Source organism: Culex quinquefasciatus, chromosome 1 (genome assembly GCF_015732765.1).
Source record: "Culex quinquefasciatus strain JHB chromosome 1, VPISU_Cqui_1.0_pri_paternal, whole genome shotgun sequence".
NCBI classification, from domain to species: Eukaryota; Metazoa; Arthropoda; class Insecta; order Diptera; family Culicidae; genus Culex; species Culex quinquefasciatus.
The window spans coordinates 47,496,193-47,518,575 of NC_051861.1; the positions used below are offsets into that span (position 1 = coordinate 47,496,193).

At 34.6% G+C, this 22,383-nt stretch overlaps 1 non-coding gene across 1 annotated transcript; it reads right to left on the reverse strand.

The window, feature by feature from the left end:
• Positions 1 to 8,822: 8,822 nt before the first annotated feature.
• On the reverse strand, positions 8,823 to 8,894 carry Trnaa-cgc. Its single transcript has one exon. It is a non-coding gene; the product is annotated as a tRNA-Ala (tRNA).
• Between the last annotated feature and the right edge of the window lie 13,489 nt (positions 8,895 to 22,383).

The following is a 22,383-nucleotide window of genomic DNA, read 5'->3' on the forward strand; positions in this document are numbered from 1 at the left end:
CAACATTTACAGTCGACTCTCTGGCTGTCGATCTTCTCGATATCAATAATGCTCCATGTACCGATAATTTCTTCAGTCCCTTCAAACTGCATACTTCGATTGTCTTTATTCCTCGATATTTTCTCTTACTTGAAGGATCTCTTCCTCGATGGTCCCTTGGATTCTATTTGCTTTAAATATCTATTCTAGTTGTCAATAATTTTACTTTCTCATGGCTTGCATAGACATTTTTGTTTGAGAAACGAAGCTTTGAAGGGTGTTTGACATTTATTTGTTTTTGTTTGCTGGACGTTGCCATGATTCTCTCCTATAGCTGGTCAGCAAGAAAAAACAAATTTTAATCGAGTCTTCATTTTGCATCGTTCTGTAAACTGATGCTTCTCTTCCTCGACGGTCCCTTGGATATTGACAACCAGAAGTTGATTGTATAACGTTTATAACGATTTTTGTCTCGATTTTATAACGTTTTTTGTCTCTCGAACGATCTTCCTTTTTTTTATTCCATGGAAAATAAACAAAGATTTTAAATTATATCCCTTTGTCCAAAAAATAAAACGATACAATCTGTTGTACATTACAAATTCATTTGAAGAGATTTATCGACGTATGTTATTGTTATCACCTTTCCCAGCCTCACTAGAAAGGACCCCGTCTCGCCAGCTGGTTCTGATCCGCATAACCTTAATCTCTTCCCAGACAAGGTACACTCTATCTCTCTCTCTCCTTGTGTGAGCTTGAATTTCATTATAATTAGAGTGAACCCCCCTTAAGCAGACCCGTCATCGGTCAATCCCTGAAACAGGAAAGGAGAGCCTTAATCAGCTTTACGATTCCCCGAGAAAGGAAACCTGGCACCAGCAGGCAAACCGGCAGGCAGGCCAGGCATTATTTTAAAATTAAAGAGAAATGAAAAGAAAAAAACACGTTTCGATAAAGAGGTTCCCGAGATAGGGGTAAAAACTCGACCGGCACTTCCAAATTGGTCATAAAGCCTGACCGAACCTGACTGACGGCCATCAACATCGGCGTCCGTCCAGAGAGATCTATCTATCCGGGGCTGAAAATCTACCCTCCGTGCGCGCGACGTTCGGGGTTTCGTAATCTAAATCTTGATAGGTTTCCCCCTTTTTCTGTTGTAGTCCGTCCGGAATTCCCTTGGACATCATCGGGGCGGCGACACATTTCCACGTGAAACGATCCGATTCCGTTTCGAAAATCGGTTTTTATTTCGCTGTGGCGTTTTTATTTTTGTTGGAATTAGTTTTCCTTTCCCGGAGAGACACAGCCTCTAACGACAGGATGGGATGTTTTATGTTCCAGCACTTGGGCAATAAAAAAAAACTTTTCTTTTCCTTCCCCTTGCCGCCGCTGCTGCTGCCTGTAAATCAAAATAAAGGACATCAATTTATATTCCCGTTGAACGGTGCTGCTGCAGCAACGAGATATTTCAGAAGAGATCTGCGAGTAGTTCTCTAGGGAATTGCGTATTGACCAGATTTTATTTTTAATGCGTTCTCTATGGTTTAACTTTATTCTCACAAACAGTTAAAACGGGTGCCATTGAGTCTGGGGGTAAGATTGGGTCAAACAAATTTTAGTAAATTTTTATGACCCGATTTCAACTCCAAGTCCTTTTGTCACCCTTGCTTACGGAACATAACAATATTGGAAGAATTTCTCTCTGTCTATGGGGGCCAATCTGCATAAATTTTAAACGTTTTAAAAACAACACTTGACGTGAAAATGTATCTTGAATAGTCATAAATATCATATTTGCAGACATTGGTTTGAAATTGTAGTTTGTGATTTTAAACAATTTAACTTGTTCAAATATATTTTTTTTCAAATAAAAATATCTTTCAAATGTAAGTTAAAGTTGATAATCTACTAATATTAATAATTTTCTCAATAATACCAAATCCCAAACATTCGTTAAAACTAACCAAGTTCTAGCCAAATTCATTAAGTTATGACTGGTTCCTGGTTAACGTAAAACGTCGAGTTCAATAGATGTTCATCAAGTGATGGCTTCGTGGTTTTCCTTTAATTTGATTCCTTATAATAAAATTTATGATGTGTGTTTTGACATACCATTCTGTGAATTGTTACAATTACAAATGTTTACAGTAATCGGGCATGTACGTGTGTCAAACGCATTCTGACAAGAAATCCCTTTAGCCAGTTGTCGCACTTACAGCAATTTTCACGGTGAGTAAAGATAGCACAACAAGATTGAAACTTCTTTCATATGAAGAGTGACAATAATGCACGGAGTTTTTGGCCCAATATGCACGTTTTTGAATGCATTTTCCAGTTTGTATTAAATTGTTATTTTAAAAAGCATGTTCGAAAAAAATATCAAAATAAAATGTGCTAAAATAAATCAAGTTGCGTAAATCCAGAGAATGACTACCGTGCAAAGATCCTTGCCTGAACGGAGCTGAAAGCATAAACGGCAAAAACTACAGTTGCCAGACGCAATTTTTAAAAGGACATACACCGAGCATAATAGCCGTTGCCGATTCTGCTTTCCCTTCAGGGGTATTTCGGGAGATTTTCAATGGTCCACTATTTTTGCGCTATTGTGGCACAAAAGCAGGTTTCATTACTCACACATTCCGATTTTATTGTTATCGGCACCGCACCACGGAGACGAGTATACGAACGACAGGGAGCGGATCCTGTTTCTTTGCTCCTTTCTGCAAATGGCTTAGGAAGAAAAATGTCCGGATTTTCCCCGTATCGTGGTGCACTCTATTATTATGCTCCGGTTTTTCTTTAATTTTATTTTTCGCAGGAAAAGAACCTAAAAAACCACCTTCTAAATGAGCTCTCCAAGCTGGCATCCCAAACCCGGGGTGCAAGATTAAGTTGAATGAAAGAATAATAAATAGCGTGGAAATGAGAAACAGAAACCGAACCTGCGGGATATGCAATCCGGTAACGTCTGGTAGAAGTGAAAGGTTCAACTCCGCTCACAGAATATATGCACGGAGAGGTTTCAACCCCCGAAGGCCCCTTGCTTGGCAGGAACCAAATGTTGCATAGAATGTGAGCATGTTTTACATCAAGATCTGGGTGTGATTAGAAGGAATCAGTAAAATGAAAATAAATTTACGATTTTTACTCCGGTTTCTCATTTTTCCTCTTTTCTCGGGGATGTTTATTCAAGCAGGGCTTTTGGGATCGGAATTGAGAATATACTATCTCATCTGGATGTATTTTTTCTACATGTTGGCACAATTGGCTGAACCAAGCCTTTTTTTGGGGATAATGTATTCCCGATGTTTGTGTATCGTACATCTTCGGTTTTGTGCGGCAAGTAAAGCTATCTGGAGTATTAATCATCATGGCAAAATGTATCTGAATAGAGCCACACAAAAGCCCGATGTAAGACGCGAAATAAATGCTGAAAATATGCCCCTAGCGAAAATATTTTTATGATAAATTCCTCATATAAACATCTAAAGCAAATTTGAATATGCATTCTCCTTTTTGGTGGTTTGAGATAACAATATTTTTAATTTAAAATGACGTCTGTTCACAAAATGCAAGTACACTTAACTCAAAAAAGAAATTTTTTTTTTCTGAAGAATATAAATAAAACCATAATTCTAAAAAAAATTAAATTAAGTTAAACTTAATACATTTAATGTTGTAGTCGATCATTACATTGTACCACATTTTAACTTTACCTTTAAAATCAATCATTAAATTAAAGCAACTTCACCCTACCAATAAGCACACTAGAGCGAGCAGATGGTGTTTTTATTTGTTGTAACCATAAAACCTCTATAAAGAAACTGCGAAGTAACGTGTAATTCGTGCCTTTAACGCGGGTCGCGCACATTCATGAGACCCCGCCTTACAGCAGACCGTCACTCAAGCCCGCACCCCAAAAACGAAGTATTCAACCCCATATCTTGAAGAATTTTAATGACCCCGATATTTCAATCATCATTTATTCATTATAAAAAATGCTCGCTGCCGCTCTATCCTACGGTTTCCACATACATAAATGCATACTCAAAAGCTGCCGCCAGCACCAGGTGCCCCGCCGGATGCTTGCCAATTGGCCACGGCAAGACCCTGCAGGTATACGACGATGATGATGGCTCGCATGTCATTGGCCACCGCCATCGCCATCGTCGTCGTCGGGCTGATTATCGCCAACGATGCACTTAAAAGGTTTAATTAGTTTTTAATTATATTTTTAGCTCTAATTTGACCCGGCTCCTTCCTTTGGCATGAAGGTTTTTTTTCTTTCTTCTTTTCCATTATTTTTTGGGGGAGCTTTCCAAGGAGAACCCACAGCTAGAGACTGTTGTGCTATCTTGTCGCAATTTTGGGACAAACTGAATGGTAATCGCTTCTATGATATGTTCATAATAAACAACTAAGTCTTCTAAGGAAGTTTATTCAATTTAATTCAACATTAACAAAATATATTTCACGTATTTAAGTGTAGTGCATGAACTGAAGCAGGGCTACGCAACCCCGACTCTGACCTCAACTCCCGCCTTTCATCCCACAGCTCTGAATTAAATCTATACTTATCAGTTCTTCGAAATGTCTCAATAATAAATCGGCTTTTCATTGTTTTATTAAAATTTTATTTTTATGATATTTTGTCCATCGATTCCTTATGTCCAAAATGGGTTATTTTACACCATTAGTTTCTTCATACAACAATCCATACAAATTTGAAGGCTGTTCATAGAAAAGTGCCTTGAAAACATTTTAAAATCTGCAACACGAGAAGGCATTTTCTGATCGATTTTGGTGTCTTCGGAAAAAGTTGCAGGTTATGATCAGGACTATTTAGAAATAAAAAAAATACATCCGAAGAGTTGAGAAAATTCTCTACAATTTTTCTGTTTTGCACAAGGCTGGGTGCAAAAAATGAAAATTTCAAAAAAAAAGTTTTTTTTTTAAGTTGTACCCAATTGTCCCTTAATTTTAAATCCATGATATTTTAGAAACCATTGATTGGATTTTCAATGTTAAAAAGTGAAACTTGTATGAAATTTCGTAAACTTTTTGAAAAAAATATTTTTTAGATAACAATTTACATTTGACCAAATAATATGATTAAAGTGTTCTGTACGTCGCTATTTCAAAAACCTGGACAAAACTTCACACAATTTTTACTTCAAACATTAAAATTCTGATCATTGCACAGTGTTCGGAATGGCAAAATTAAGTGGAATAAATTGATAACTCTTTTAATTGACGTCCTAGCCAAATGGTGTCTTCGGAAGAGTTGTTGTACTTGATAAGGCCTATCTTTTAAAGTTATTGACATACAGAGTGACGACCTTCCAGGGTGTCAACCATGACGTTGTAGGGTTTCGGTGTCTTGGGCAAAGTTGTAGAAGAGAAAATTTCATGAAAGTTTGTTGAAGGCGCCAAATTTGTAGCTCTTAATCTGCTCGAGATATACGCCGTTTTTGCAAAAAGGGTCAAAAAAGCACTTTTTTGTTATAACTCAAAATGTTAGCATTTTAGCGGCCTACTATGTTCTGAAGAGTTGATTAAGACATAAAGTAACACATCTTTGCCGAAGACAACAAATTGTTTTGAGCCTTTATTGAGGAGATATAACAATTTTTAAGTGATTTTGAGCCTATTTTCATGTTGGTATGTTTTCAAAATGGCGCAAAACCGAACAATGCACCTGAAAGTACACACTTTCAACTACATTTCCTGAAAATATCTCCGTGTCTATCGGTGTCTATTATATGTCAATTTGAATTTGACGGTTTTTAATCAATTTATTTATAATTTATAAGCGGAATCTTATTGAAAGCGTGATAAAATCGGTATATTGAAGGGTAAATTGATCGATTTTTAAGGAAAATACATAGTTTATGCTTAAAATTATAACACACATACTAAAATTGAATGTGAAAATTAAAAAAAAATCGTATTTAAAATTAAGAATTTCCTTTCATATTTGGTCACTTTAGAAAGGTTGTCATATTTTTTCATAGACAAAGTATTTTTCATAAAAATCGATCAATTGACCTTTCAATTTGCCAATGTTTACCTTGTATTCACTATGATTTGAAATAACATTATAAAAAAATTGATTAAAAATCGTCAAGTTCAAATTGAGATATCTAATAATAGACACCGATAGACACGGAGATATTTTCAGGAAATGTAGTTGAAAGTGTGTACTTTCAGGTGCATTGTTCGGTTTTGCGCCAAAATGCGTCATTTTGAAAACATACCAACATGAAAATAGGCTCAAAATCACTTAAAAATGGTAATAACTCCTCAATAAAGGCTTTAAACATTTTGCTGTCTTCGGTAAAGATGTGTAACTTTATGTCACAAACAACTCTTCAGAACATAGTAGGCCGCTAAAATGCTAACATTTTGAGTTATCACCAAAAAAGTGCTTTTTTGGACCATTTTTTGCAAAAATGGCGCATATCTCGAGTAGATTCAACAAACTTTCATGAAATTTTCTCCTCTACAATTTTGCCGAAGACACCAAAGCCCTACAACGTCATCCAACAAAGTTAGTTTTTGATTGACACCCTGAAAGTTCGTCACCCTGTATGTCAATAACTTTAAAAGATAGCCCTTATCAAGTACAACAACTCTTCCGAAGACACCATTTGGCTAAGACGTCAAATAAATGAGTTATCAATTTATTCCACTTAATTATACCATTCCGAACACTGTGCATTGTATCTAAGATACCATCAATTTCAAATTGAGGGTGAATTCGGTAGAAATTGAAAAAAAAAACTCATTTTTGGTAATTTTCATTCTTGCAAGCTACCAATGTCGGAAAAAGCAAATTGTTGAGAATTTTCTCTGTTTTTCAAATATTTTTTGTTCCAGGATGGACAAAGATGGACACTATCTTTAAAAAAAAGACTGTTGACTTAACCAAAAATGGCTATAACTGAAAAATTGTACATGATTGAGTTCATTTTCCGTAGATTCAAAAAAAAAATTGTTTTCGGAAAATCATAACTTGACCAAAAACAAAACCTCCGTCATACTTAAGTCTACTTCAACTGTACAGATTTTTTCCTTACCTTACGGATAATCGAAGTGAATTTTCACGTGGTTTATGGATGGTCGCTTAAAAGCTTTTTTTTTATACCATTGGGCTATGTGTATGGATTTTTGTTCAGCAAGAGTTACTAGTCTTTATGAACAACACATCACTATTGCGAAAGTGATTTTTTTCTTTGCAGGGAAATACATCGTTGAAATGCAGTTAAGTAATTCCATCCAATTTGAAAATTTTCAATCTTTAAACAAATTGTTTTGCAAATGTTTTGGAAGAAACTGACATGATCACTTCCCGTTCAGCTATTTATTGCTGGACATGGATTGAAAACGCTTTTAGAAGCTTTAATCGAACGCCAAAGCTAATATGCCATGGAAATACAGTCAGCTCTCTGGCTGTCGATCTTCTCGATATCAATAATTCTCCATCTATCGATGAATTCTTCAGTCCCTTCAATCTGCATACTTAAATTTTCTTCATTCCTCGATATTTTCCCTTGCCTGTAGGATCTCTTCCTCGACGGTCCCTTGGATTCTGTTTGCTTTAAAAATCTCTTCCGGTTGTCAATAATTTCACTTTCTCATGGCTTGCATAGACATTTTTCTTGGCGAAACAAAGCCTTGAAGGGTGTTTGACATTAATTTGTTTTTGTTTGATGGACGTTGCCATGTTTCTCTCCCACAGCTGGGTATCATGAAAAAAATATTTTCAATCGAGTCTTCATTTTGCATCGTTCTGTAAACTGATGATTCTCTTCCTCGACGGTCCCTTGGATATTGACAACCAGAAAGTCAACTGTAGTTATATGACGTTCCCCTATTAGAAAATTAAATGTTCACTTTTTTGTGTGGGCTAAGGAATGAGGTATATTTCCGGTGAATCCGCCTCCAGCTCCCCAAAAACACCAGACTCTGACAACTCCGGTTTAGAATCCAATAAATAACTCTATAGTTGATTCGATACTACTATTCCGACTACTACTTCGGGTTCTCAAAAATTATCGGCTACAGTGATTATTATGAAATAATGTCGATTTCTCTGAACATCAAAATCCCAATGCGACAAGATGGTACGTCTACGGCGATCGGAGTTTGAGCTGACCACGACCACGGTCCAATATATGAACCGCGGCGCATTTTTTTACGTACCCCGATAGAAGGCATTTGGGTCGCGCAAATAAAGGAAAAGAGTCATCTTTTATGATGATGGGTTGTCCCTCGCCGTGGCCGGTCGTGGGGCCCCTGCCGAGGTCATTCCGTCTTCCTGGGTGTACACATTTTTAGCTGGCCGTGGCAAGTATTTTTTTTGCCAGTTTTTCAGCGGTGCTATTTGCTGCTTTTCTGTTTTTGGTGAGTTTGATAAAATTGTTGAGTCGGGTTAGGGGCTCTTTGGCTTCCCCCATCCGTCCAGTCTCGGCATGAGACCGGGTTGTGCGGACAAGAAGTCCATAAACCCTATCTTAAATTGGCAATAAATTTAGCTTTAAAACACCACTTTTCCGAAAACCATGGTATTGTCTTTTTTGCCAAAAGGGAGTTGAAATTGTGTAAACAGGTTGATTTTTATGAAGCTTAATTTCAAAACATGGGAATAAAGAGTTAAACAAGTGAAAGATCCAAAATTGTAAAGCTTAATGAGAAAATAAAACACAATATGATGTTAAAAATCAAAAGTCTCACCATCAAAAATATCGTAATAATTCATTGATACAGCTTTGTCCCTCTTACAGTTTCATGAGTTAAACACAACAATACGTTCAAAAGAGACCTCTTCAAAAAAGAAGTTTTGGAGATGCCGGGGATTGAACCCGGGACTTCTCACATGCGAAGCGAGCGCTCTACCACTGAGCTACATCCCCTGATGAGGAAGTAGCAGCCCAAACGTGAAGCGTATCGACGCACCCGGACAGATCTGACGAGCAAGGCAATAAAGTACTGTCTCGGAAGCAACGACGACGATGATGGACGAACGAACGAAACAAAAGAGGAAGGCAAACCAAACTCGAGAGCGAGAGAGCGAGATGGAAGCGCCATCAGCTGTGAAATCGGTCGATACGTAACCAGCTGATGCGACGAGAACGGAAAGAGCCGAAGTGAGAGAGAGAGCAGAGAGCGGCGCATGCGCAACTTGGAGCAGACAACGTGGTCGGGGCCTAAAAATAGATTTAAATGGCCACTGCTGAAAGGGAATTCCGAGAGAGTCGGAAGCGAGAGCGCAAAATGACGTAAAACTGACCTCGGAAGCCGCCGCAGCCGTGTATCGGAATGGAAGGTGGAAAAAATGAATGAAGCTCGACATCAAAGCGAGTGCGAAAAGTTATGGTTTAGTGGCGCGCACACATTCGCTCACATTAACAGACTCACACGGGCTGCTTCTAGCAGAGCGCGGTATGTCAATCGTTCACCGTTGATGGAAGGCGTCGTCCAAGCGTCGTCGTCATCGTTGGACTGTGGCTGCTGTTTAATATTGGACTGTTGCATTTTTCATTTTTCTCTACAAAACTGATACCTACCTACAATTTTATTGCTGAGGTGGGAAACTTTGTTCAATGAAGAAATGCGTACAGTACAAAGTGACCTAGAAAGATTGTATTGCAGTATTTTTGACAGATGGATTTCGTTCTGGGGAATAATTATAATTCAGCCTGATTGATTGTAGATTTCTAAATACATGTACAAACAAGGAGTAAGTCTTTTGAAAGGATTACCAAGTACAATTGTCAATTAAGTTATATTGAATTAATTACACATTTTGGACATTTTAAGTTCTTGAAAAATAATCTTGTTCCAATTTTTTTGATCTTGTAATTTCAATTTAAATTAATTGTTGTTTTTTGCCTACACTTAAAATTTATCATATGTTGCTTTAAATCTAAGTAAAAAGAACAAGAGTTTGTCTCAAAAGACTTATTTTTAAGTTAAGTTATGTCAAGTTTTTTTTATCAAAAGCCAATGCACATTTTATTTGAAGTTTTCTGTTCGACAACCCTCCAGCCTCCCCCTTTCCTTAGCCATTTTATCATAAAATTAGGGAGCAAACACAATAATAGTCAAAATATAAATTTTAAAGAAAAATATTATTAGCTCTATTTGCAATGAAAACTTCTTGCACAGTCCAGACTTGACTATCCGTAGTTCTATGTTTTTAAAACGTTTTAGTATTTTTCATTAAAAGCCCAATTATTTACCATTTTTTCAAAAAGTGCCGAGCAAAAATTCATGAAAAATAAGAAAAACAATTACTTTCGACCACCCCATTTCGGATAGGACTACCTAAATTTGAGCCAAATTGGAGCACAGCTGATCTGGATCTTTCTGGTTTAACGTGAAATCGCTGTTAGAATAGATTGAATAGGGGAAAGTGGGGCAAGTGTAACAAGCTAAGGAAATGCTCGCTAAAACCCATCAAAAACGTTAAAAATCTGTCGGATTCTTTAATAATCATCTTATTCCAGGTCTTGACTAAGAATTTGATAGAATGAGTTTTTAAAAAATCCTGTTTTTATGTAAAAATTGATTTTAAAAATTTTGATTTTCCGTACGTTCTACTCAACTAGTGGGGCAAGATGAACAACCCGTTGGGGCAAGAGGAACAATGCATGAAACAACATGTTAATTTGCTAACGATTGAACTGTTATCACTTGGATACATCAGATAAGATTGTATTTGAAACGTTTCTTTCATTTTTAGATCAAATCATAATATTTTGCTTAAAATTAGATCGTTTTCACGAAAAAAATTATTGCTTTGATGAAAAAAAGGAAATTTTCATAATATCACTGTATTTTGCATGGACATTTTTTTTTACAATTGTTTATCAGTTTTTAAATACTGTTATGTATTTATTTCTCAATAAAATATGTTGTTGCAGCAATTCGTATTTTTTTCCATACTAAAAATCCATATGGTACACTTGCCCCACCTAAACAAGATTTTTTAAAAGCTCTCAACAAAAATAACCAAAAGTTAAATCATACTTTATAATAGGTGGAAATCATTAGTAGGGACACTACTGATCTAGGAAAAATAGCAGTTTGATAAAATGAGCCTTAAAACGAACCCTAAGCCTTATTTTGTACTTTCCAAATATTATAAGAAAACAAAGGTTTTGAAAAAAACTTCATTAAATCTTATGTCCCGTGGCGTTTACGTCGGTTTGGTAGTTATGTGTTAGTAGAATCAGTTGATTGCAATGCTAGCAACAATTCCTCATACTGGAAATAATCAATATTGTAAAAATTACGGCCGTACGAGCGATTGTTCCTCTTGCCCCATATGGTCGTCTTGCCCCACCTTCCCCTAATGTTTATTTTCGCGTTTATAATGTAAAGAAGCACATTAAAGATTTATAAAACTTATATTTTTTGAGATCATTTGCAGAACCTTTAAAGTTAATAAAAAGTTTATAACACACACATAATTATCAAATACAGCGTTAAGTTTAAAGAATAGTAGAATGATTTGTCATAAAATGCATTGATTTTATTTACAGTCCGAGCTTGATTATCTGAACATTTTTTTCATGTTTCTTCATTTTTTTCATTTTTTAACATAAAATTTGAGTTTTGCGACACAATTTTAGTCATAACAAAGCCAATAAAATCACCAAATGCCTATTCATAATATTTCAACACCGTCATTTTGCCTGCAAAAAACATGAATTTCTTTTGAGCAGCTTTGAGGTCATGGTTAAGTTCGACAATCAAAAAAAAAAAAAAAAATACAACGAAAAAATGGGATTCGATTATTTGAAGGGGTGCTTTGAATAATCGAGACTGGACTGTATTGAGGTTTAAAGTACATTATTATTTTATTTTTCTTACAATTAACATGTTTACCATGCTTGTCATGGTCTTCGTGAATCTGGAAAGTCAATTAAGTTTATTTTTTTATGGATGAAAATATTAAAAAATCTGCTTTTTGCAATATCTATAATTTGGAATAATAGGAACAATATTTTAAATCTTTTATTTAAAATATAATGTGGCTGACTTTAGCGTGAGGTACTATATGGGTGTACCAAAGATGTATAGATGATCCTAAAATTTAGCTGAACTCAATTTGATCAAATCTGTAATTTTGCAATCGAAAACATCGTCTCAATTTTTTTTTTGTTGCGCTTGCCTCCGTGGAATTTCAGTTATTTTTTATACACTTGCAAAAACTATAGAACAATGCACAGTGGGATAAAGAAAATTTAGGCCCACGTGTCGGAACGCGGATAGCTCCCCAAGTCTTGCCTAAACTTTGCTTTTGTAAAAAAAAGTGCTGGGAATCAATTGGAGAGGATTTCATCTTGGATGGACCATGGAGAACCGAGATATGATGATGTGAGATAGATTTTCACCGAAACTTCTAATTCGACGATTTTATAAAATTCCCCTATGACCAACCAAACATGTCACTTTAGACATAATTCGAAGTATGTAGATCCCCGAAGAGAAGACAGTACAGAATTGGCCACAGGAACCATGTTTGCATTTTGACTCTCAATGTTCTAGATTGTCTAACTAGGTTTCTATTTTTAATTTTCAATTACATCAAATTCTCCAACTCAAACCGAAATCGATTTCTCGAACAAAACCACATCAGCAAAATGGTTTTCAAGCGCCAAATTCCCATCGATAATAATGACCAATACTTGGAAATCGTACTACTGGTGCTGTTATTGGTGCTCGTTAAATCAAACTGTTTCCACCGAAAAACAAATTTAAAACTAAAAGATGTTGATTTCGACCAACGAATCAAATTTCAAATGGGCTGCAATTCAAAACAAATATTTCTACCGATTAGCATTTTGGAGATATGCTGAATCGTTCAATTTGAAACTTTTTATCTGCCAAAATCACCTTCTGCTTCCCTTCCTGATTTTCAGAATGGAGCTCCCGGAGTGCGGTTGCCAGTCGGATATGATCGTTCCCCAGAGTGCAGCGCAGAATTTTTCGCATTTGGAACTCAAGTACCACTTATTGCCACTTTTTACTGCCGAGCGCGCCATGTAATGTTGCCAGAAGTCGTGGATTATTTTTTCCTTTCTTGCTGCAAACATTAAAATTCGCGATCGATTGGTTATGGGTTTTTGCATCCGAAAGAGTGAACTTTATTGTGCCTTCGCATTGGTAGTGCTCCGTTGGGTAAAATTTCGTATTCACTCGAGAATAACTATCGAAACATTTTTTTTTAATTTTATGATAGGGAAAAGTTTTTGTTTTTGATTTAAAATCAAATTGATAACATTTAAACAAATAAGTTTTTTGTGGTTCATAGAAACATCCCATATTCAATTCATTCTTTCCCTTAAGCAAATAAGTCAGCTCAGAAAAGTCAATCCACTTTTATCTCTCAATTTAATTTCGGTTTCCCACAAAGCAAAACTAACTCAAGCTGCCCTGCTGAAAGCCACACCGACTTAACGACGCTGGACCCCGATAAGGAAAATGGTTTGTTATTTTAGTCGCATTAAGGCATGGAACGCGCTAAGAGCCCTCGAATTCGTCGCCGTCGTCACGAGGGGATTCCAAGGCCTGAACCGCAAAGCACTTGAGCCAACCTTAAGCAGCAGCAGCAGTGCCAGTGGCACATGGCCTGCAATGGAAACAATCAGCAGCACGACGTGGCGGTAATTGCGTGCGTTAAACAAGGAATACAAAGCAGTTTTACTAATAATGGTCCCGGTTTGAGGAGAAATGGACCGGAGTCCACTTGTGGTACGACGACGAATTTTGAAAGCAATGCATAGTATACGTAATAAATATAGCTCTCCCTCTCTCCCCCCCCCCCCATTAATTACTCAATCAAGAGCCTGAGCCTAATCCATCAATCGCTTTGTCAAGAGCTGTTTTACTTTTTTTTTTGTTTTTGGCGAAACCAAATCCGTTGCCAATTAAGTTGCTGGAATCCAACCCCGATTTTAAGCTGACAAGCCATGTCATGTGCTGTGCTGTGACTGGCTGACTGACTGGTGCGTTTTGTTGGTCTCGGGTTCGCACTGAGTTGTGCCTGGGTTTAGTTGAAGCATTTGCGGATTTCATTTGGAATTCTAATGAGACAGTTACTATAAATATCACTTAAAGTGGAATTATAATTATTTTTTTGCAATTCCGTCGTGAAACTACTTATTTTTCCTGTCATTCTTGAACGACGAAATAGACTACTTTTTTGTACCAAAAATAACAGAATCGAATAGCAACACTTTTTAAAAAAAATGCTGAAAAGTTCTACTTTTCAGAACTCAAATGGGTGCTGAAAAGTTGAACTTTTCAGCATTTGTTTGAAAAGTAACACTTTTCAACATTTTTTTGATTTAAACGATTTATTGACAAAGTACATGAAAATTTGACATAAAATTTCACTCAGTGTGTGTTTTTTGGAATTGCAAAAAATGTTGTATGGAACTCGTTGCAAAACTTGATTTTTTCAGCACTCTTCGTATTTATCCAACTCGGTGAACCTCGTTGAATAAATGTACGACTCGTGCTGAAAAAATCCTCTTTTTGCAACTTGTTGCATAAACTACTATTATCTGAATGTATCAGCATTGAAAAATAATAGTTTTAAAAACTATGTTACTCGTCTATAAACAACTCCTTTAACATTCCAACGCCCAAGGCTACAACAAAGTTGGAACGGTAACTCCAACTCGCTGGTTCTCGAGTATAACTCAATCAATCAAGATGATTCTTCTTTTTAGTGATTTGTTAGGATGTCTAGATTATTCTAGAACTTTGCAGAACTTAATTTGATCAAATCTTTAATGTTTGCGATCAAAAACATCGTTCCAATTTGTTTTTTCGCGTGTAAAAAAATTCGCCAAAACTTCCCTACTACTAACTGAAGCAGTCTGGGTAGGATTTGTTTTCAAAATCTTCAAGTTTCGACTTGTTTCTATGGTAAGCCTGTTTATATCAGAACTTATAGTATTTGCTGATACGCGTTGAATGAAGTCAAGATGTTCGGAATCCATTATAAAATAAGGATTTTATGAGTGATTTTAGAAATAGCAAAAATACGATTTTTTGTACATTTTAACCCTAAATACTCAAATTTCAACAACTTGTAACTATTGAACCCCGGGGTTTAGAGAGTTCGTCCAGAAGACTTTTTTCATGTCTCGGCGAGACCTTTCGAATAAAGTTGCTCCCGTTTGTGTACATCCCTGGACCAGCTCCCATACAAATTTGCCCATTCTCCTTTGCCATGCAACTTCTTTTTAAGTTGCATTGGTAGCATTCCAAAATGCTAGGTAGAAAACATTATTTTGAATTTCGTGGCATTTCACGGCACTTAATAAATTTCACGGCCAAGGGCAAATTTTACGGATTTCACGGTTTCCGTGAAATCGTGAAAAAAAAAACTCCTAGCATGGACTATGCTGAACTGTATGTACAAACATTATATACTCCATCATATTACATTTTAAAAATACCAAGCAAATCAAAACTATGTTGGAAAACTTCAACTGGGATTTAAACTTATACAATAACATCCCATTACAATAAAACAGGCAATTTGGAATTGGTGTTTCCTTATTAAACAGTCTTGGAATTTAAATATTTATTTATTTATTTTTTCGAAATGGCATTTCAAAGATTTTTGGGTTAACCGAATCTTCCTTCAGTATATTGTGGAAATCTTGCAAAAAAATGTTCAAGGCTGACCAAATATATCAAATTATTGAATCTCATTTAGTTTCAATAATTTCACGTAGAATCAGAAAGGTTTTGTAAGACCGTTGTAAATATTTTGCAAAGCTTGTGTCGCCCTCCCTTCAAAATTAGTGTGGAAAATCAGGGGGCAGAACGGTTTTTTCACGGATACGTCACGACTGTCATCCACATACAAAGCGAGTGAAGTCAAAATCGAACCAAGATTGAACCAAGTTTTTGCAGCGAGGTTTTTGAAAATGTTTTATGCACATGAATTGCAAAAAAAAACTTTTTGTTTCAATCACCAAGTTTTTTTTCAAGCGATTTACATTTAATTTCAGATTTAACTTTAATTAATATTCAAATACACTCAACCCCCGGTGGTTGGTCACTTTTTCGTTTGACATTTTTTAGTTTGTACCCCGTTGGTTTGACAAAGTCAAACTAAAAAGTGAGGAACTGTCACTTTATACACGGCGCTCACGCACACTATCAAAACAAACGATTGGTGGTGTGTGTGAACTCCGTGTAAAAGGGGTGTCAAACTAAAAAGTGACCTCGTTCGTTTGACAATAGTTGGTGTCAAACCATCGGTGTTTGAGTGTAACTTGTAGCAATTGTAGTTTTTTAAACGATTTAAATTTAATCTCAGATTTAGAACAGGATGCAATGAATAATCATCGAAATATGTTGATCAAACTCGTGGTTGAATTATGTTTAAATGTTAAATAAACTGAGTATTCTAAAAGTGTAATTGAATTTAAACCAACAGTCAGGAAGAATCTTACCAAACTAATTTTGTTTCAAGGAAACTGAATATATTTAATTTTTAGTGTAATGTTACGTGTTGTTCTAGTACAACATTGTTTATCGGTCTTATAAATGATAAATGAGGAAATCTGTACGTAATCCTTGCCATTTACTTAAATATATAAGCAAAAGATGATTAAAACGAAAAATTAATTAATTTTAAGATAAAAATTAATTATTTTGTTTCATACAGCCTTTTCAAAAACCCCACGTAAACAACATTGACAGCGCCTTTGGCGGTGACTTCGGGAAAGTGCATGCCTGTCAGATCCCTGGGTTTTTTAAGTCTAGTCATTTGAAAACTATTATAAATGCGTTTTTCCTGCATTGATAAAAACATTTTTTGGGATTGGGGACTTGTTTAAAAATATCTTGGGTCTTTTTTAAATTCCATGTATAATATTGCAAATACTTTTTTTTTGCAAAAAATTGTCATCAATATAATCAATAATTAGATAGAATTTTAATTTGTTAACTTATCATTGCAAAACAACTGGACAGGTGTATAATACATTTAAAAAAAATCATTCATGTTTTGATACCATGGCTTGTAATTTCATTTTTTTGTTCCCTCCCTTCCTCGACCTTGAATCTTCGACATGACTAGGTATCACCAAACTCAACACAAGCCTAAAGAAAAAAATAAAATAAACCTTACTGCAAACATTTCTATATGTTTTCCAAACCATAACTTTCTTTAAGAACTCATACCTTTAAATTCACATTTTTTGACATTTTTTTACGACCCACTTTTTATCAAATCGCTCAGAAACTGCTCAATTGATTACCACACCACGCCGCTGGGAGAAAGTGATGACACGCCGCTTGGTCACATATTAAATATTAATTTCTTCAACCGGACACACACACGCACAGCCGCACGCATGCATTCGATTGATCAGCAAACACCGTCGACGCGATTTCGAATAACGATTGAGTAAGTTTTGGAAGGCTGGCCAGGCCATGGGCAGAGACGCATCGAGCTCTACAGGCTCAATAAAAACTCCTTACCTGCTCTGTATGGTAGAACAGAGCTAAGCTCTGTATGCAGCGAACAGAGCCAGCTCTGTATGGGGAAAAATAATATTGATTTGCATATATCTCAAAAACGATAAGTTTTAGAAAGTTGACATGTTCTAGAAAGTTGCTAGTACCAAAAGGTTCTATATTATTGTCTCAGACGTCATTACAATTTGGTTGATTTTAGTTGTGCAAAACAAGAAAAAACTATTTATTTTCAAAGATACAAGGTATAGAATATTTTTGTTTTCGACAAAGTTGCTCAACTACCAAAATGAACAACTCTCTCGAAGATACCAAAGCTCTATCTTCAATAGATACCGAAATAAAAATAAAAACTATTTTTATAATAAATACTGCTTGCGACAAACACAAAGCGACCGCGTCGTAGGCACAGGTAATATGAGGCATATTTGGTAGAGATCGTCTGAAGTGAAAACTAGTATAGCAGAGTGTTCATAGAGAGTTTTTATGTTAAATGCTCTCGTCTGGATGGTTGAAACAAATTTCAGATAAAATTATACAAATTTATAAAATTATATTCTTTTTATTGTACTGGTAAGTAATTAAGATTAGAAACAACAAAATTATTGCACAGCTATTTTTATGTTTGTCTTGACAAAACAAATGTATAACAAAATTACAAGTTTTGTACAACAAATTAAGATAAAAAACAATTTCAAATACGCTAGTTAAAAAAATAAAAACTAAATCTTCTAACAATTATTTTAATTTTATAAAAAGAAAATCAGTTAACATAAGTTTAACCTTATAAAGATTTCAGGAAACTTTTCAATTTTATTTAATTCAACAGAAAAAACTATATTTTTCGAGCAAGAAAACCATAAGAAAGTTTTAAGCTCTAAATAATCTATATGATATTTTTTTTACATTTTGTCACCTTTTTAAATAAAATAAGAAAGTGAAATTAAATAGCAAAAACCATTTTTTCTTTATTTCTCAAGCAAGGAAATCAGTGAAGAGTTTCATGCTCTAAATGCTCTCTATGGAAATTTGCCATTTTATTACCTGTATTCTAAATATTTTTTATTTTTCAAACAAAGGAAAGCAGTGAAGAGTTTTTAGCTCTAAATGCTCTCTATGAAAATTTGCCATTTTATTACCTGTATCCTAAATATTTTTTTTATTTTTCAAATAAAGGAAAGCAGTGAAGAGTTTTTAGCTCTAAATGCTCTCTATGGAAATTTGCCATTTTATTACCTGTATTCTAAATATTTTTTTTATTTTTCAAATAAAGGAAAGCAGTGAAGAGTTTTTAGCTCTAAATGCTCTCTATGGAAATTTGCCATTTTATTATCTGTATTCTAAATATTTTTTTTTTCAAATAAAGGAAAGCAGTGAAGAGATTTTAGCATTAAATGCTCTCTATGGAAATTTGCCATTTTATTACCTGTATTTTAAATATTTTTTTATTTTTCAAATAAAGGAAGCAGTGAAGAGTTTTTAGCTCTAAATGCTCTCTATGGAAATTTGCCATTTTATTACCTGTATTCTAAATATTTTTTATTTTTCAAATAAAGGAAAGCAGAGAAGAGTTTTTAGCTCTAAAAGTTCTCTATGGAAATTTGCCATTTTATTACCTGTATTCTAAATATTTTTTTTTTATTTTTCAAATAAAGGAAAGCAGTGAAGAGATTTTAGCTTTAAATGCTCTCTATGGAAATTTGCCATTTTATTACCTGTATTCTAAATATTTTTTTTTATTTTTCAAATAAAGGAAAGCAGTGAAGAGATTTTAGCTTTAAATGCTCTCTATGGAAATTTGCCATTTTATTACCTGTATTCTAAATATTTTTTTTATTTTTCAAATAAAGGAAAGCAGTGAAGAGTTTTTAGCTCTAAATGCTCTCTATGGAAATTTGCCATTTTATTACCTGTATTCTAAATATTTTTTTTATTTTTCAAATAAAGGAAGCAGTGAAGAGTTTTTAGCTCTAAATGCTCTCTATGGAAATTTACCATTTTATTACCTGTATTCTAAATATTTTTTTTTTTATTTTTCAAATAAAGGAAAGCAGTGAAGAGTTTTTAGCTCTAAATGCTCTCTATGGAAATTTTGTAAAAACATAATCGACAATAAAATATATTATCGATTTATTTTGTCCAACTTAAATTTAATTACATTATTCAACTCAATTGATGTTAAAATCTTGTAGTGACAAAAAAATAGCAAAATTTCCATAAAGAGCATTTAGAACAAAAAACTCTTCACTGATTTCCTGAAAAAAATAGAATACATGTAATAAAATAGAAAATTTCCATAGAGAGCATTTAGAGCTAGAAACTCTTCACTGCTTTCCTTTGTTTGAAAAATAAAAAAAATATTTAGAATACAGGTAATAAAATGGCAAATTTACATAGAGAGCATTTATAGCTAAAAACTCTTCACTGCTTTCCTTTGTTTGAAAAATAAAAAAAATATTTAGAATACAGGTAATAAAATGGCAAATTTCCATAGAGTGCATTTAGAGCTAAAAACTCTTCACTGCTTTCCTTTATTTGAAAAATAAAAAAAAATATTTAGAATACAGATAATAAAATGGCAAATTTCCATAGAGAGCATTTAGAGCTAAAAACTCTTCACTGCTTTCCTTTATTTGGAAAATAAAAAAATATATTTAGAATACAGGTAATAAAATGGCAAATTTCAATAGAGAGCATTTAGAGCTAAAAACTCTTCACTGCTTTCCTTTATTTGAAAAATAAAAAAAATATTTAGAATACAGGTAATAAAATGGCAAATTTCCATAGAGAGCATTTAGAGCATGAAACTCTTCACTGATTTCCTGGCTTGAGAAATAAAGAAAAAATGGTTTTTGCTATTTAATTTCACTTTCTTATTTTATTTATAAAGGTGACAAAATGTAAAAAAATATCATATAGATTATTTAGAGCTTAAAACTTTCTTATGGTTTTCTTGCTCGAAAAATATAGTTTTTTCTGTTGAATTAAATAAAATTGAAAAGTTTCCTGAAATCTTTATAAGGTTAAACTTATGTTAACTGATTTTCTTTTATAAAATTAAAATAATTGTTAGAAGATTTAGTTTTTATTTTTTTAACTAGCGTATTTGAAATTGTTTTTTATCTTAATTTGTTGTACAAAACTTGTAATTTTGTTATACATTTGTTTTGTCAAGACAAACATAAAAATAGCTGTGCAATAATTTTGTTGTTTCTAATCTTAATTACTTACCAGTACAATAAAAAGAATATAATTTTATAAATTTGTTTAATTTTATCTGAAATTTGTTTCAACCATCCAGACGAGAGCATTTAACATAAAAACTCTCTATGAACACTCTGCTATACTAGTTTTCACTTCAGACAATCTCTACCAAATATGCCTCATATTACCTGTGCCTACGACGCGGTCGCTTTGTGTTTGTCGCAAGCAGTATTTATTATAAAAATAGTTTTTATTTTTTATTTCGGTATCTATTGAAGATAGAGCTTTGGTATCTTCGAGAGAGTTGTTCATTTTTGGTAGTTGAGCAACTTTGTCGAAAACAAAAATATTCTATACCTTGTATCTTTGAAAATAAATAGTTTTTTCTTGTTTTGCACAACTAAAATCAACCAAATTGTAATGACGTCTGAGACAATAATATAGAACCTTTTGGTACTAGCAACTTTCTAGAACATGTCAACTTTCTAAAACTTATCGTTTTTGAGATATATGCAAATCAATATTATTTTTCCCCATACAGAGCTGGCTCTGTTCGCTGCATACAGAGCTTAGCTCTGTTCTACCATACAGAGCAGGTAAGGAGTTTTTATTGAGCCTGTAGAGCTCGATGCGTCTCTGGCCATGGGAAGGTTTATCGAATTAAATCAACAAGAGTCCACGCGGCTAAGCTCAGGTGTGGCCGGGTGCGATGTAATATCGCACTTTGAAGCAGTCAAATTTGCCGAGTCATTGCCAAACAGCTCATTGAGTAGGAAAATTTTGAGGTTGGTGAAGAATTCGGAAGGATGGAAAAGGTGCCATTTTCCGTACACGCAATAACACTGCAACACCTCGACAAAAGTAGTTGAGAAATTGAAAATAAGAAATAATGAGAGAGAAGAAGAAGAAGCAGCGTCAGTTGCTAATGAAAGAAAAATATACTTGCAAGCGGATTAATGGTAATTTAATAAGAAGTCTGCAAATGGCGCAAAAGGAAAACAACATTAAAAGCATATAATTACAGCTCAAATTAATTATAAACGCTCGTGAGTGGTACTCGGGTTTCATTTCAGCCTTTTTAAACTGATTTGCCGAGCTGCCGTTCGGCCCCGACTGACTGCTGCTGCTGTTGGCCCCGGCTCTTATCTTGAAATTAGATTCGAAATTGGATGATTCTTGCTCAATTATTCTCTCTTTCGCTGCTGTTGCTGCTGTCGGAAATGTTGCCGGTACTCCGGATCGGCTGCCAATAACAACAAATGAGAAAGAGCTGAAAAAAAACTCGTGCACCAGTCAGCATTCATTGTACAACCTTGTAGCCGACTGAACCCACTTATTGCAGTAGCGCTTGCCGGTGAAGTTCACTTCGAGGGATTCGGATGTCTGCACTTTGCACTGTTGCAATCTTAGTGTTTCATCACTATCGAATTTTAAAACGATGTAATCGGAGATGTACACGAAGACACTCACAAAAACTCATATCAAATCAAATTGTGCACTCTACAGCATTACACCTTGGCGTCTCTATTGCGAGATTCCTACTCGAGTCTAGGTGTCCGAGGGTTTAAAACGGTGAGGCAATCCAGTCCTCTTTTTTCAGCTAAGCTACCGAGACAGGTTGTTTTCAAAGGGAGACGACTCTTACACCCTAACGACCTAACCTTTAACATTTACTTCCTTATC